At 42.2% G+C, this 13,731-nt stretch overlaps 1 protein-coding gene across 1 annotated transcript in view; it reads right to left on the reverse strand.

Moving 5' to 3' along the window:
• Positions 1 to 13,731, reverse strand: part of LOC126285167 (odorant receptor Or2-like) — a 41,345-nt gene that overhangs the window by 845 nt on the left and 26,769 nt on the right. The window lies entirely within an intron of this gene.

The following is a 13,731-nucleotide window of genomic DNA, read 5'->3' on the forward strand; positions in this document are numbered from 1 at the left end:
TTTATTTTGATGATCATTCCTACCTATGTAGGTTGGGCTCAACAAAATATTTTCGCATTCGGAAGAGAAAATTGGTGACTGAAATTTCGTAAAAAGGTCTCGCCGCGACGAAAAACATCTTTGCTGTAATGACTTCCATCCCAACTCGTGTATCATATCTGCCACACTCTCTCCCCTATTACGTGATAATACAAAACGAGCTGCCCTTTTTTGCACCCTTTCGATGTCCTCCGTCAATCCCACCTGGTAAGGATCCCACACCGCGCAGCAATATTCTAACAGAGGACGAACGAGTGTAGTGTAAGCTGTCTCTTTAGTGGACTTGTTGCATCTTCTAAGTGTCCTGCCAATGAAACGCAACCTTTGGCTCGCCTTCCCCACAATATTATCTATGTGGTCCTTCCAACTGAAGTTGTTCGTAATTTTAACACCCTGGTACTAAGTTGAACTGACAGCCTTGAGAATTGTACTATGTATCGAGTAATCGAATTCCAACGGATTTCTTTTGGAACTCATGTGGATCATCTCACACTTTTCGTTATTTAGCGTCAACTGCCACCTGACACACCATACAGTAATCTTTTCTAAATCGCTTTGCAACTGATACTGGTCTTTGGATGACCTTACTAGACGGTAAATTACAGCATCATCTGCGAACAATCTAAGAGAACTGCTCAGATTGTCACCCGGGTCATTTATATAGATCAGGAACAGCAGAGGTCCCAGGACGCTTCGCTGGGGAACACCTGATATCATTTCAGTTTTACTCGATGATTTGCCGTCTATTACTACGAACTGCGACCTTCCAGACAGGAAATCGCGAATCCAGTCGCACAACTGAGACGATATCCCATAGGTCCGCAGCTTGATTAGAAGTCTCTTGTGAGGAACGGTGTCAAAAGCTTTCCGGTAATCTAGAAATACGGAATCAACTTGAGATCCGCTGTCGATAGCGGCCATTACTTCGTGCGAATAAAGAGCTAGCTGCGTTGCACAAGAGCGATGTTTTCTGAAGCCATGCTGATTACGTGTCAATAGATCGTTCCATTCGAGGTGATTCATAATGTTTGAATACAGTATATGCTCCAAAACCCTACTGCAAACCGACGTCAATGATATAGGTCTGTAGTTAAATGGATTACTCCTGCTACCCTTCTTAAACACTGGTGCGACCTGCGCAATTTTCCAATCTGTAGGTACAGATTTATCGGTGAGCGAGCCGTTGTATATGAGTGCTAGGTAGGGAACAATAGTATCAGCGTAATCTGAAAGAAACCAAATCGGTATACAATCTGGACCTGAAGACTTGCCCGTATCAAGCGATTTGAGTTGCTTCGCAACCCCTAAGGTATCTACTTCTAAGAAACTCATGCTATCAGATGTTCGTGTTTCAAATTCTAGAATATTCCATTCGTCTTCTCTGGTGAAGGAATTTCGGAAAACTGCGTTCAATAACTCCGCTTTAGCGGCACAGTCGTCGGTAACAGTACCATCGGCACTGCGCAGCGAAGGTATTGACTGCGTCTTGCCGCTTGTGTACTTTACATACGACCAGAATTTCTTCGGATTTTCTACCAAATTTCGAGATCATGTTTCGTTGTGGAACCTATTAAAGGCATCTCGCATCGAAGTCCGTGCCAAATATCGCGCGTCTGTAAATTTTAGCCAATCTTCGGGATTTCGCGTTCTTCTGAACTTCGCATGCTTTTTCCGTTGCCTCTGCAACAGCGTTCGGACCTTTTTTGTGTACCACGGGAGATCTGTTCCATCTCTTACCAATTTATGAGGTATGAATCTCTCAATTGCTGTTCCTACTATATCTTTGAATTTGAGCCACATCTCACATTTGCATAGTCAGTTCGGAAGGAATGGAAAGTGTCTTCTAGGAAGGTTTATAGTGACACTTTATCCGCTTTTTTAAACAAAATTATTTTGCGTTTGTTTCTGATGGATTTGGAAGAAATGGTATTGAGCCTAGCTACAATGACCTTGTGATCACTAATCCCTGTATCAGTCATGAGGCTCTCTATCAGCTCTGGATTATTTGTGGCTAAGAGGTCATGTGTGTTTTCGTAACCATTTACAATTCGCGTGGGTTCGTGGACTAACTGCTCTAAATAATTTTCGGAGAAAGCATTTAGAACAATCTCGGAAGATGTTTTCTGCCTACCACCGGTTTTGAACAAGTATTTTTGCCAACATACCGAGGGTAGGTTGAAGTCCCCACCAACTATAAACGGATGAGTGGGGTATTTATTTGTTACGAGACTCAAACTCTCTCTGAACTGTTCCGCAACTGTATCATCGGAGTCTGGGGGTCGGTAGATGGAGCCAATTATTAACTTAATTCGGCTGTTAAGTATAACCTCCACCCATACCAATTCGCACGGAGTATCTACTTCGACTTCATTACAAGATAAACCACTACTGACAGACACGAACACTCCACCAACAATTCTGCCTAATCTATCTTTCATGAAAACCGTCTGAGACTTCGTTAAAATTTCTGCAGAACTTATTTCAGGCTTTAGCCAGCTTTCTGTACCTATAACGATATCAGCTTCTGTGCTTTCTATTAGCGCTTGAAGCTCAGGGACTTTTCCAGCGCAACTACAACAATTTACAACTATAATTCCGACTGTTCCTTGATCCAAGCACATCCTGTATTTGTCATGCACCCTTTGACATTGCAGCCCATCCCGTACTTTCCCGAGGCCTTCTAACCTAAAAAACCGCCCAGTCCACGCCACACAGCCTCCGCTACCCGTGTAGCCGCCAGCTGAGTGTAGTGAACTCCTGACCTATTCAGCGGAACCCGAAACCCCATCACCGTATGGCGCAAGTCAAGGAATCTGCAGCCAACACGGTCGCAAAACCGTCTGAGCCTCTGATTCAGACTCTCCAACCGGCTCTGCACCAAAGGTCCGCAGTCGGTTCTGTCGACGATGCTGCAGATGGTGAGCTCTGCCTTCATCTCGTAATCAAGACCGGCAGCCTTCACCAAATCAGATAGCCACTGGAATCCAGAGAGAATTTCCTCAGATCCAAAGCGACACACGTCATTAGTGCCGACAAGTGCCACCACCTGCAGCTGGCTGCACCCTGTGCTCTTCATGGCATCCGGAAGGACCCTTTCCACATCAGGAATGACTCCTCCTGGAATGCACAAGGAGTGCACACTGGATTTCTTCCCCTCCTTAGCCGCCGTATCCCAAAGGTGCCCAATTACGCGCCTAAAATTGGAGCTCCCAACTACCAGTAAGCCCACCCTCTGCTATTTCCCGGACCTTGAAGGCTGAGAATGATCCTCTGAAACAGGGCAGGCAGCTGCATCTCACTCAGCCAGAGACAGTGCCTGAAACCGGTTTGTCAGACGCACCGGGGAGGCTTTCTGATCAGCCTCCGGGGACGCCTTTCGCTGCCTGCCACGCCTTGGAACGACAAGTACATTAACTGTAATCTCACTGTATATTTTGCTCTTTTCAAAAGTGAAATGAACCTACTTGGCGTCTCCCACTGAAAACAAAACTGAGCCGATGAGACAGACATCACGTCAGTATGAGTCATACACAATATGTCGGGGTCTAATAATCATCGGCAGTTCAAACGTATGGCGAATAATGGTGTCTCTTATGGAAACCGCAACAAGGGGTACAGAGGAAAGCCATGCGCACTCACTGTGTATACCTTGGGGCCTCATTCAGCATGTTCAGTTAGCTGTTCTCAAACCCATTGAGGCTAAAGGTCGTAATAAACTTCATATCTTGGCACTGCACATTTAACACAAACGATGCCTGTCGTCTGGGCTCTGTGGTCTTACATCGATCATTCCAGTGACTGGCAGAGAAGGTCGAGAATATCAAACTAACCATGAACTTTGAAATAAACTCACAATCTGCAGCATTGTGCACATAAAAGATCCTGGCCCTCGTTCTGAGGTGAGTAGAATACTTGAACCACAAGCTGCAAAGTATCTGTGACAAAGTAGGCTTGACCTCCACACTTCCGCTGTATGGCTGAGAATTGTAGAGTACCCTAAATGGGTCAGTTTTGAACCACACATTAGAGATTGCTGCGCAGGTGGCTGACTGCCTGTGACGTGCACCCAAGGTTATTCATTTTTTTAATTATTAGATTAGGTGACTCTCCATCGAGCCCAGCTGTAGGAGACCCAGACGTATCAGTGTAAAATCCAAAGAAGTTTCCATCAGAGGCGATAGTATTAAAATCCTAGTGGTTAACTGCAGAATCTCAACTGAAAAATTCTCCGAAAGAAAGTGCCACAGTTTGGAGCAGTCCTAAAAAATAGTGAATCTCAAATAATAGTAGTTAAAGAAAGAGTATTAAAACCTGAGATTGACAGCAAAGAGATTTTTGAGGGAAACTGTCCAACTCTGTTATACGACCTGTCACTGCACAGGCTGGGCAAAGCTGTAGCCCCCAGTACGCGATGGTTCGGCCCACGGAGTGAACATCAGTCATAAAGACACGATGAGCTACCATTACCGTTCTCTGGCACAAGCAGTGATTCTACACCAGGCTCCATGAAAACAAACAAAACCCAGATGACATGTCACCTGCGTGCACGTATAAATCCCTTGCCAAGCCGCCGAATCACCATTGCTCGAGATGCAAAGGATACGGTAACTTAACAATGCTAAGCGAAGAACCAATACAGTACAGGAACCGGTATAGCCCCGTGCACGGCTCACCTACATTTGAACAATATGCTGTCAACAGTCAATGAGAAAATTCTACGACACCCTAATTGTGTTGTATGATATAGGTAAATTTATGCAATACTTTCACAAAATACTTCGCAGTCCACCCAGTTATTTGGTAAGAGTACTCATCGCATTTACTAATAAGGCCTACAAATTATATAATCTCATTTAATCAGAACTGGTGCGAAGCGCCATATTAGAGATTCACATTGTCGTTAAGCGTTCCCCTCTGCGGCAGCCTTTGGCTGTAATGCATGGTTTTTCAGAATGAAGAGAGATTACTTTCTTCAGACTACTTCTATTTTATACACTTAAATGTCTTTAACATCAAACTTTTGTTGAAACAAATGCAGATAGGATTACGAATATTAAAACGATCAGGTTATCTCTTAGTTCCTAAATCCTAAGTAAATATATGTGAAGTACGTCTTGTAACTATTTCTGAAACCTCTGGTCCCTTGCTTACCTCCGGCCGTAGTGACCGAGCGGTTCTAGGCACTATAGTCTGGAACCGCGAGACGGCTACAGTCGCAAGTTCGAATCCTGCCTCGGGCATGGATGTGTGTGATGTCCTTGGGTTAGTTAGTTTAAGTAGTTCTAAGTTCCAGGGGACTGATGACCACAGCAGTTAAAGTCACATAGTGCTCAGAGCCATTTGAGCCTTTGCGTACCGTAATCATGAATGTAAACAGTTCTTTTTCCTACGGTCAACAACCATAGCGTTGTCTTCAACTATTCCCAATACGAGCGCACAAAATACAGGAACTCGTAAACAATGCTGTATCAGTCACATAACTTAAAAAGAAACTTTATTGGATTAGCTCTAAGTTGACGGCCACCGTGGAAAATTCCTGTTTTATAGACTGTTATAGGGCAATGAGCTGTCGAAAGTACCTTTTGAACTAGTTTCTTGTCTCTTTAATACTACCTCAAGAATCACTGCTAGTTTATGAAACGCTGTGAATTGTCGTAGCAGCAAGCATATGGATAGCGCAGTTAACAGTTCTTATAGCTTTCTCATGAAGCACACGAACGTTGGCAGAAAAGCACAAAAAACCTATCTCACTTTACTCTCACAGCACTTCACTTATGAGATTCTAGTGTCTCAATATTTGTACATTGTTACAAATATGTCCAACAACCTCTAAGGAAAGTATTATCAATGTACAGTAAGGGACGACTCCGTAATTTACACAAATCTGACGTGATTGACTGTCTTCGGGGCTGGACCATGAATCGAAATGTTTTTCACTAAATTACTCAATAATAAAGGAAATACGCAGTTGCACTGTGCACTCAAAATATAATGTTTGGGAAGTGCATATCCCGCTTCCGTGGAGCTATTATTTATGACAATCACCTGTCGGTTGTGGCTGAGGAACGACTTCTTTGGGCGGGTTACAGAATCGGCTACAATATCCTTTCTTATGCAAGAGCCCTGCAGCCAGTACAATTAAAATTGGAGCAAGCGAAGGGGAGACTGAGATACGTAGCGCTGTATCATGGTGTAGATCTGGCTACGCCAGTTGTGACGTAGGTAACTGCATGATCAAAACTAATTGACCCCTTCTCATGAGCCATGAGGCGCTTGACTGATCATAGCAGATGGCTATCAGTGATATCAGATGGGGCCAGCCAGTTAATACCGTGATGCATCTGAAGCGGTAACTCTGGGGGATAGAGTAGGAATTGATTCAGGTTCGTGTTAAAAAAAATGTATTCTAAGTGGAGACATGGAAGTTCACTCGTTGGAGCAACAATGATATAACAGTGGGAACAACTGAATAATATACTGCTACTATCTAAGTGACTAGGGAGGAGGGGGGGGGGATGGACGAAGTGCCACTAGCGTTACCATAGCATGTCATGATAGAAGTAAATGGTGTGCATGTACATATAACCGGCTATTGCTAACAGCCATCATGGGGTCCTGTATCGCAGTTACAATTCGGTGGCAGGTTGGTGTACAGATTTAAGAAAAAAAAGAGAGTAGTTTCAGAAGTCTTAGGTATGGTCTGGTAAAACCAAGTCAGACTAGACATAATATTGCTTGACTGCAGCTCTGGGAGTCGACTACCAATCGAATCTATGGCTTAAGATAAATCTCATTTACTGTTCTGTGTTAGTTGCACATTTTTAATTAGATTACATGTTTCGATCACTGGATGAACTTCGGATCTAAGTACTTGCGTCAGCAACCTGTCTTGTCTAAGCAGAACCACATACCAGGGCAAACACAGGACGCGGGTAGAGTTAGCAATAATCGGTATTTCATTTGTAAATTGCCATAACTGTGTAGGGAAGAACCAGAGTTCTAAGCGCTAGCAGAAATCACTGAAGTTCAATTGTAGGTACCGAAAGCTGCGTGAAGACGAAGGTAAGTTCAGCCGAAATTCTTACAAAGGCCTTACCTGTGGTCAGAAAGAGTAAATTAGATACATTTGGTGGTTACATGTCTGTTGTTGTTGGAAGTAGTTTAACTTATAGGGAAACAGAAGTAGATAGTTCTTGTGATCTAGTAAGGGTAGAGGTTTCACTATAATTGGTTAATTTTATCGACCTCGTGCTCAGACAATTGAGTTGGTGAACAGGTCAAAAACAACTTGAGTGTCGTCTGAAATAGGTACCTCACTCATACCGGTATAGTTCGTGGTGACTCCAATCTACCCTCGATATGTTAGTGGAAATATATGTTCAAATCCGGTGGTAGGTACAAAACATCATAAGAAATTGTACTAAATGCTTTCTCCGAAAATTAATTTGAGCAGTTAGTTCTGGAGCCTACTCGAAGTGTAAATGGTTGCGAAAACGGACTTGACTTCTTAGCAGCAAATAATACTGAGCAAATAGATAGCGGCATGACGGAAAGAATATATATTTATAAAAACAGATAAAAATTCGATTGATGCCTTCGTAAGAGGTAGTCTCCAACCCTTTCTAAGTTTGTAAGTGAGCACAAGAGGTGGCTTACATTCGGAAAACTAGTATCTAAGGCAGTTGAGAGATTTATACCGAGTAAATCAATAAAACATGGCACTGACCCCCCCATGTTGCACAAAACAGAACGCTGTTGAAGAAACTACGAAAACAGCATGACAAATTTAAAAGAAACAAAAAATCTCCAAGATTGGAGATGTTTTACTGAAGCATGGACTTCAATGTGAGGTGCTTCTAACAGCTTCCGCAATGAAATTCTACCTCAGAATTATCCAGAAAATCCAAAGGGATACTGGTCGTAGGTAAGGAAGACCAGTGCCAAGACACAATCAATGCCAACATTGCATGATACCAATGGTAATATTAGTGATGACAGCCCCACTGAAGTGGACTTATTAAACAGGGTTTTACGGAAAGTCCTCCACCACAGAGGAGGAAGTCAGTATTCTAGAATCAGAATGAAGAACAACTGCCAACATGAGGAACATAGAAGTGTGATGTCAGATAGAACTTCATTGTTGTTTATTAAAACACAACCGGTTTCATGGTTTAAAGCCGTATCATGAGTTGCAACCTACAAGGTTAAAAGGAAATTATATTGTCACCGCGTTTTGTGAATACTAAAAGTGATAAGGAATTGTGTAAAATATAATCACAACGTTAAAACATCATAGGCATTCCCATACCTCCTATCAGAATTTACTATTCAGAGAATTTCTTCAATACTATGGTAAATGTAAATGTTGTGTGACTAGGGCCTCCCGTCGGGTAGATCGTTCGCCGAGTGCAAGTCTTTCGATTTGACTCCACTTCGTGGACTTGCGCGTCGATCGGGATGAAATGATGATGATTAGGACAACGCAACACCCAGTCCCTGAGCGGAGAAAATCTCCGACACAGCTAAGAATCGAACCAGGGCCCTTAGGATTGACATTCTGTCACGCTGACTACTTTTTTTTTTCTAGATCTCATTTTGTTCCACATTGTTCGTTGAATTTGTTCATGGCGGACGTTCGATGACACTCGTTCAGGTTCTTTGTTGATCCGTTCACTCAGGTTTTTTTAATTACAGAGAGTAGCTAAACCCTCTCACTAAACCCTCTCACCGAACACGCTGAGCTACCGTGCTGGCAAAAATCTAATTTTCTTCGTTCTCGTTCGTTGTATCTGCCCGGGGCGGACGTCGCAAGTCACCCGTTTCAGTTCGTCGTTGATCCACTCACTCAGTTTTTTTATTTTTTATTACAGAGGGCAGCTAACCCTCTGACCGAACACGCTGAGCTACCGACCACTCAGCTACCGTGGATGGGGGGGGGGGGGGGGGGGCAAGGAGGGCGGACAATACCATGGGAGTGAAAGATAATGAAGACGTCTTCCATTCTTTAACATTAACCTGCGTGAAAAGAAAAAGAATGTTTTGTTATACAGGCAGTCATGTCACCCAATGAAATTTAAATCATCAGCATTCCGAGCCATGTTAAATCGTATGTATGAAGTACCCCTTACCATTGAAGCTTAAGTGGCTGAATATGAAATACAGTATACAGTTTATCAAAACGGTTGCGATCCAAAATTTGTTAACGCAATTTAGTAGGAATATATTGAAGAAGAAGAACCTTCCTGCCCATAGCGGATCAGAGGCAAGTTTTATAGCGCTTAGCCCAGTCGAGCAGACAAAAGAACTCTCGTTTTTTTTTTGTAGAATATCATATCTGGCTGCAATATCGGAAAAATTAGCAGACGTATGAGATCTAATGCATTATTACAGTGTATTTTACATTTTCAGATCCAGGAAGAAACCTGAGTCACAAGGAAAAAGCTGTGTTAAATACATACAATGAAGTGTGTGTGTATTGCATTACAGGCAATGGTTTCCTTAAGAAATACATAGGACAAAACAGCAGATCATTTCGAATAAGATTTCAGGAATACCTTAACTTAAATAACCCACGATGTGCAATAACAGTGCGCTTACGCGAGAAGGGGTACAGCATCACAAGCACTTAAGAGTTTAAAAAAAAGAAGTATTTTGAATATGTTAGAAGAACCAGAAATTTTTAGACATAAAAACGAAAACGTACAGTTCACGTTGGATAACCAGTCGGAATTAAAGCACCATAGCATTCTGGCTCGTTTTGATTGTTTGTATGATTAGGTGTTAGTAAGTAATAAAATTGTGCATTGTTCTCGCCTGTAAAGGTAGCGACCCAGCGGTCCTAGCCACACTGTCCACAAGGATAGCTTCTATTACGCCAGCCAGCTAGCCACTGATTGTCGTTCGAGCGAGTCGTTTTTGCTTTGCCCTGCACCAGGGTGCCCTGGCGTCACACCGGTAACGCACTGCCACGTGACACTTTGCACATAGTAATTTGCATATTGCCGCGACTAATCATGTCCGCAGCGACCATTTTTTATCGCCAATCCGGCAACTGTTTAAAAACTTTTAGCGTCCTCTCAACATGAAATATTTTCTTTTTTTCATTAGCTGTGGGCAAATGTCCAAAAATGCAGTACGTCTTCTTTGCCTTTCGCCTGCTATAGTATTGACAAAATTCTCTGGATACTAAATTTTGACTAGGAGTAGTGGGTATGCCTTATCTTTTAACGCCGTGAGTATATTTTAGACATTCCTTTATTATCTTTAACATCCACAAAATGTGGTGACACTGTGCTTTGATTTTTACCCTGTAGGTTGCACCGGATCTGTAGGTTGCACCGGATGTTGCGGCTTTGATCCGCGAAACCGGTCGTGTTTTAATAGAAAATTATTTTACCAACTGTTAGCGGAGTTCTTCCTAACATCAAGCCTTTCAACAGCTGCGGTTGTACGGAATATAAAATAGTTTGTGAAGTTAGTAGTTATCGTCGGCGTAGCGAAGCACCTTAAAGCACTTAATAAGGGAAAATCTTCCGGTACATATAGGATACCAATTACGTTTCTTTCCGGGTATGCCGAAAAGATAGCTTCATACTAACCAATAATATAAAACCGTTGACTCAGCGAAAGATCCGTACCAAAAGACCGGAACGTTGCGCAGGTTACGCGCATACTCAGGAGAGGAAATAGGAGTAATCCGCTGAATTACTGACTTTGATTTGCAGTAGAATTTTTGAATGTACCTTGTGTTAGAAAATGACGAATTAGCTCAACGTTAATGGTGTACTGACACACAGTCAGCACTGGTTCAGAAAACATCGATTTTTGTGAAACACAACTAGCTCTTTATTCACATAAAGCAATGCGTACTATCGATAGGAGATTTCAAATTGATTCCATATTTCTAGATTTCCAGAAGTCTTTTGATAGCGTTTCTCACAAGCTGCTTCTAATCAAATTGAGTGCCTATGAAGTATCGCTTCTGCTGTGCGACTGGATTCGCTATATCCTTTCACAAAGGTCACAGTATGTAGAAATCGATAGAAAATCATTGAGTGAAAATGAGCTATATCCGGCGTTCCCCAAGGAAGGGTTAGAGCCGTTCTGCTGTTCCAGATTTATATAAACGGCTTAGGAGATAATATGAGCAGCAGATGATACTATCATTTACCGCCCAGTAAAGTCATAGAAAGACGAAAAACAGTTGCAAAATGACTTAGACACCTTATCTGTATGGTGCGAGTAGTGGCACCTGTGTCTGAATAAGGAAAGGTGTGAGATCATCCACACGAGCACGAAAAGAAATCCCTTAAATTTCGATTACACGATGAATCACTCAAATCTAAAGACTGCGAATTCAACTAAATACTTAGGGATTGTAATTACTAGTAACTTAAACTGAATAGGTCACATAGATAATGTTGTGGGGAGGGCAAACCACAGACTGACTGTTGTTGGCGGGACAAAGAATGCAACACGTCTACTGAAGAGACTGCATAAGTTACACTTCTCCATCCTCTGACAGAGTTTTACTGTTCGACATGGGATCCTTAGGCGGTGGGATTGGCAGAGGACTTCGAAACAGTCCAAAGAAGGGCAGATCGTTTTGTATTACCGCGAATTAGGGGAGAGTGTGTCACGGACACGATGTGTGAATTGAGTTGGCACTCATTAAAGCAAAGGCATTTTTCGCTGCGACGAGAACTTTTCAAGAACTTTCAATCACCAGTTTCCACCTTTGAAAGCAAAAACATTTTACTGTTGGCAACCTACGTAGTGAGAAATAATCATCATAATAAAACAAGAAAACTCAGAGGTCAGACAGAAGGATCTAACTGTTCATTATATACAGAAGCTGTTGGAGTCTAGAGATATAGAGAGATGGTCTGAGAGTGGTTTATGGGATCCGCTGCTGAGTATTTATAAGTGAATCGTGGCGTAATAATGGATATGTCAATGCAAGTTTGTTCTAGCAAACAACGGCAACAATGAGGGAATGAGTAAGAAATAGCACACACACATTTCATCCTTGCAGAATAATTTGCACTGTGATAAGTAATGAGCTTGAGGCATACACAAGGTTATAGAGAGATACCAACTTCTACATATCAATACTTATTATTTATTTAACTTTGTTATTATTATTATTATTATTATTATTATTATTTATATTTCTATAACTGACACATACATTATGAACGGAAGACTACAAAGTGGCAACGCGCGCGATCTAAGTATGAAATGACATGCTTACGTATATTGACAGACGGAACACTGTACTCAAGCCGCATTGTCCCGTTCAGGATACAAACATCCCTGTCTACTCAACAGATCCGGGAATGCAAGGTTTTTCCCTTTAGACGGGCACTTCAGTGTTTCCTGCGTTCAAAAGTATGTTACGAGAAAAGGAAGATGAGTCATGAGAGCGAGGCAAAATATTTTTCTGGCAGTGTAGTTTCAATATAACCGGGGCCAATTTACAAATAACACTCACGAAAATAAATGTAATAGCTATGAAATTGAAAAACGAATAATAGGTTTAACATACTGCGAGTAAAGATAATATTTGATGCTGCTGGGTTACGCTCACGTTGGACTGAACTTATAGTGGCGTGCGAATTTGAAGGGGCTGCGTGATGCGACCTACGCAGTGAGAGATGATGAATACTTCGTTGCCGTGGCAGGGTGCTGTGTGGTTGTCTCACGTCAAAAGCTGCAGCCATTGTCTACCATGGTAACTGCCAACACTAGGGTGAACGCCACCTCATGCTACTGTTTTTGTTTCTGACACTGAATTTTACGCTCGGAAAACTGACACTAACGTTCTTAGCGCAGTACTTGTCTATGCTTTTATGCCATCCATAATGATCACGACAGCAGTTAATTATCTTCACCATACCAATGCTAACAGAACGATCAACGCTAAATGTTCTGCCGAACAGCATGACACAGTCATACGCGGCAGAATGACGCTATTGGCAGGCACGTCTCCCCATTAAACACTTTCGTAGGTGCACACTACTATAACACATCTCATTCCGAGAGCGAGATGAAAATTAAAAGACCTACCGCTTGTTATATTACTAAACGTTTCCCAATTATAAAAGTGAAGTGAAATTTGACGTGCCTTTTTAAAAGGTTATTGCATTGTATGTCTTTATTTGCAGTGGATGAACCAGATTATGCTGCCATAAAAGACTTATCCTTTGGATTAATTCCACCGCAAAAATTTTGTCCTAAGCTGCTGGAAGTTAATGAGTCTGTCTCTTCACGTCCACAGTTAAGAAATGAACAATTAAATTCACACGTAATCATCCTCTTGAAGATGATCGAGAAATTGTACATCGAAAAACAGTATATTCTACGGGACGCTAAATGATTAGATGTTCAAATGGCTCTGAGCACTATGGGACTCAACTTAGAACTACTTAAACCTAACTAATCTAAGGACATCACACACACACACCCATGCCCGAGGCAGGATTCGAACCTGCGACCGTAGCAGCAGCGCGGCTCCGGACTGGAGCGCCTAGAACCGCACGGCCATTGTGGCCGGCAATTAGATGTATTTGAAGCAGTTGACGCCATAGCAGTATCAAAATTAACTGAAGAAACACTTTATTTGTGAAACCTGACATTATCATGAAAGGAGACAGCCGTCTTAGAGTAATTTATTAAAACTAAAAAAGTGTA

The sequence above is a fragment of the Schistocerca gregaria genome, chromosome 8, assembly GCF_023897955.1.
Source record: "Schistocerca gregaria isolate iqSchGreg1 chromosome 8, iqSchGreg1.2, whole genome shotgun sequence".
In the NCBI taxonomy this organism is placed as follows: domain Eukaryota; kingdom Metazoa; phylum Arthropoda; class Insecta; order Orthoptera; family Acrididae; genus Schistocerca; species Schistocerca gregaria.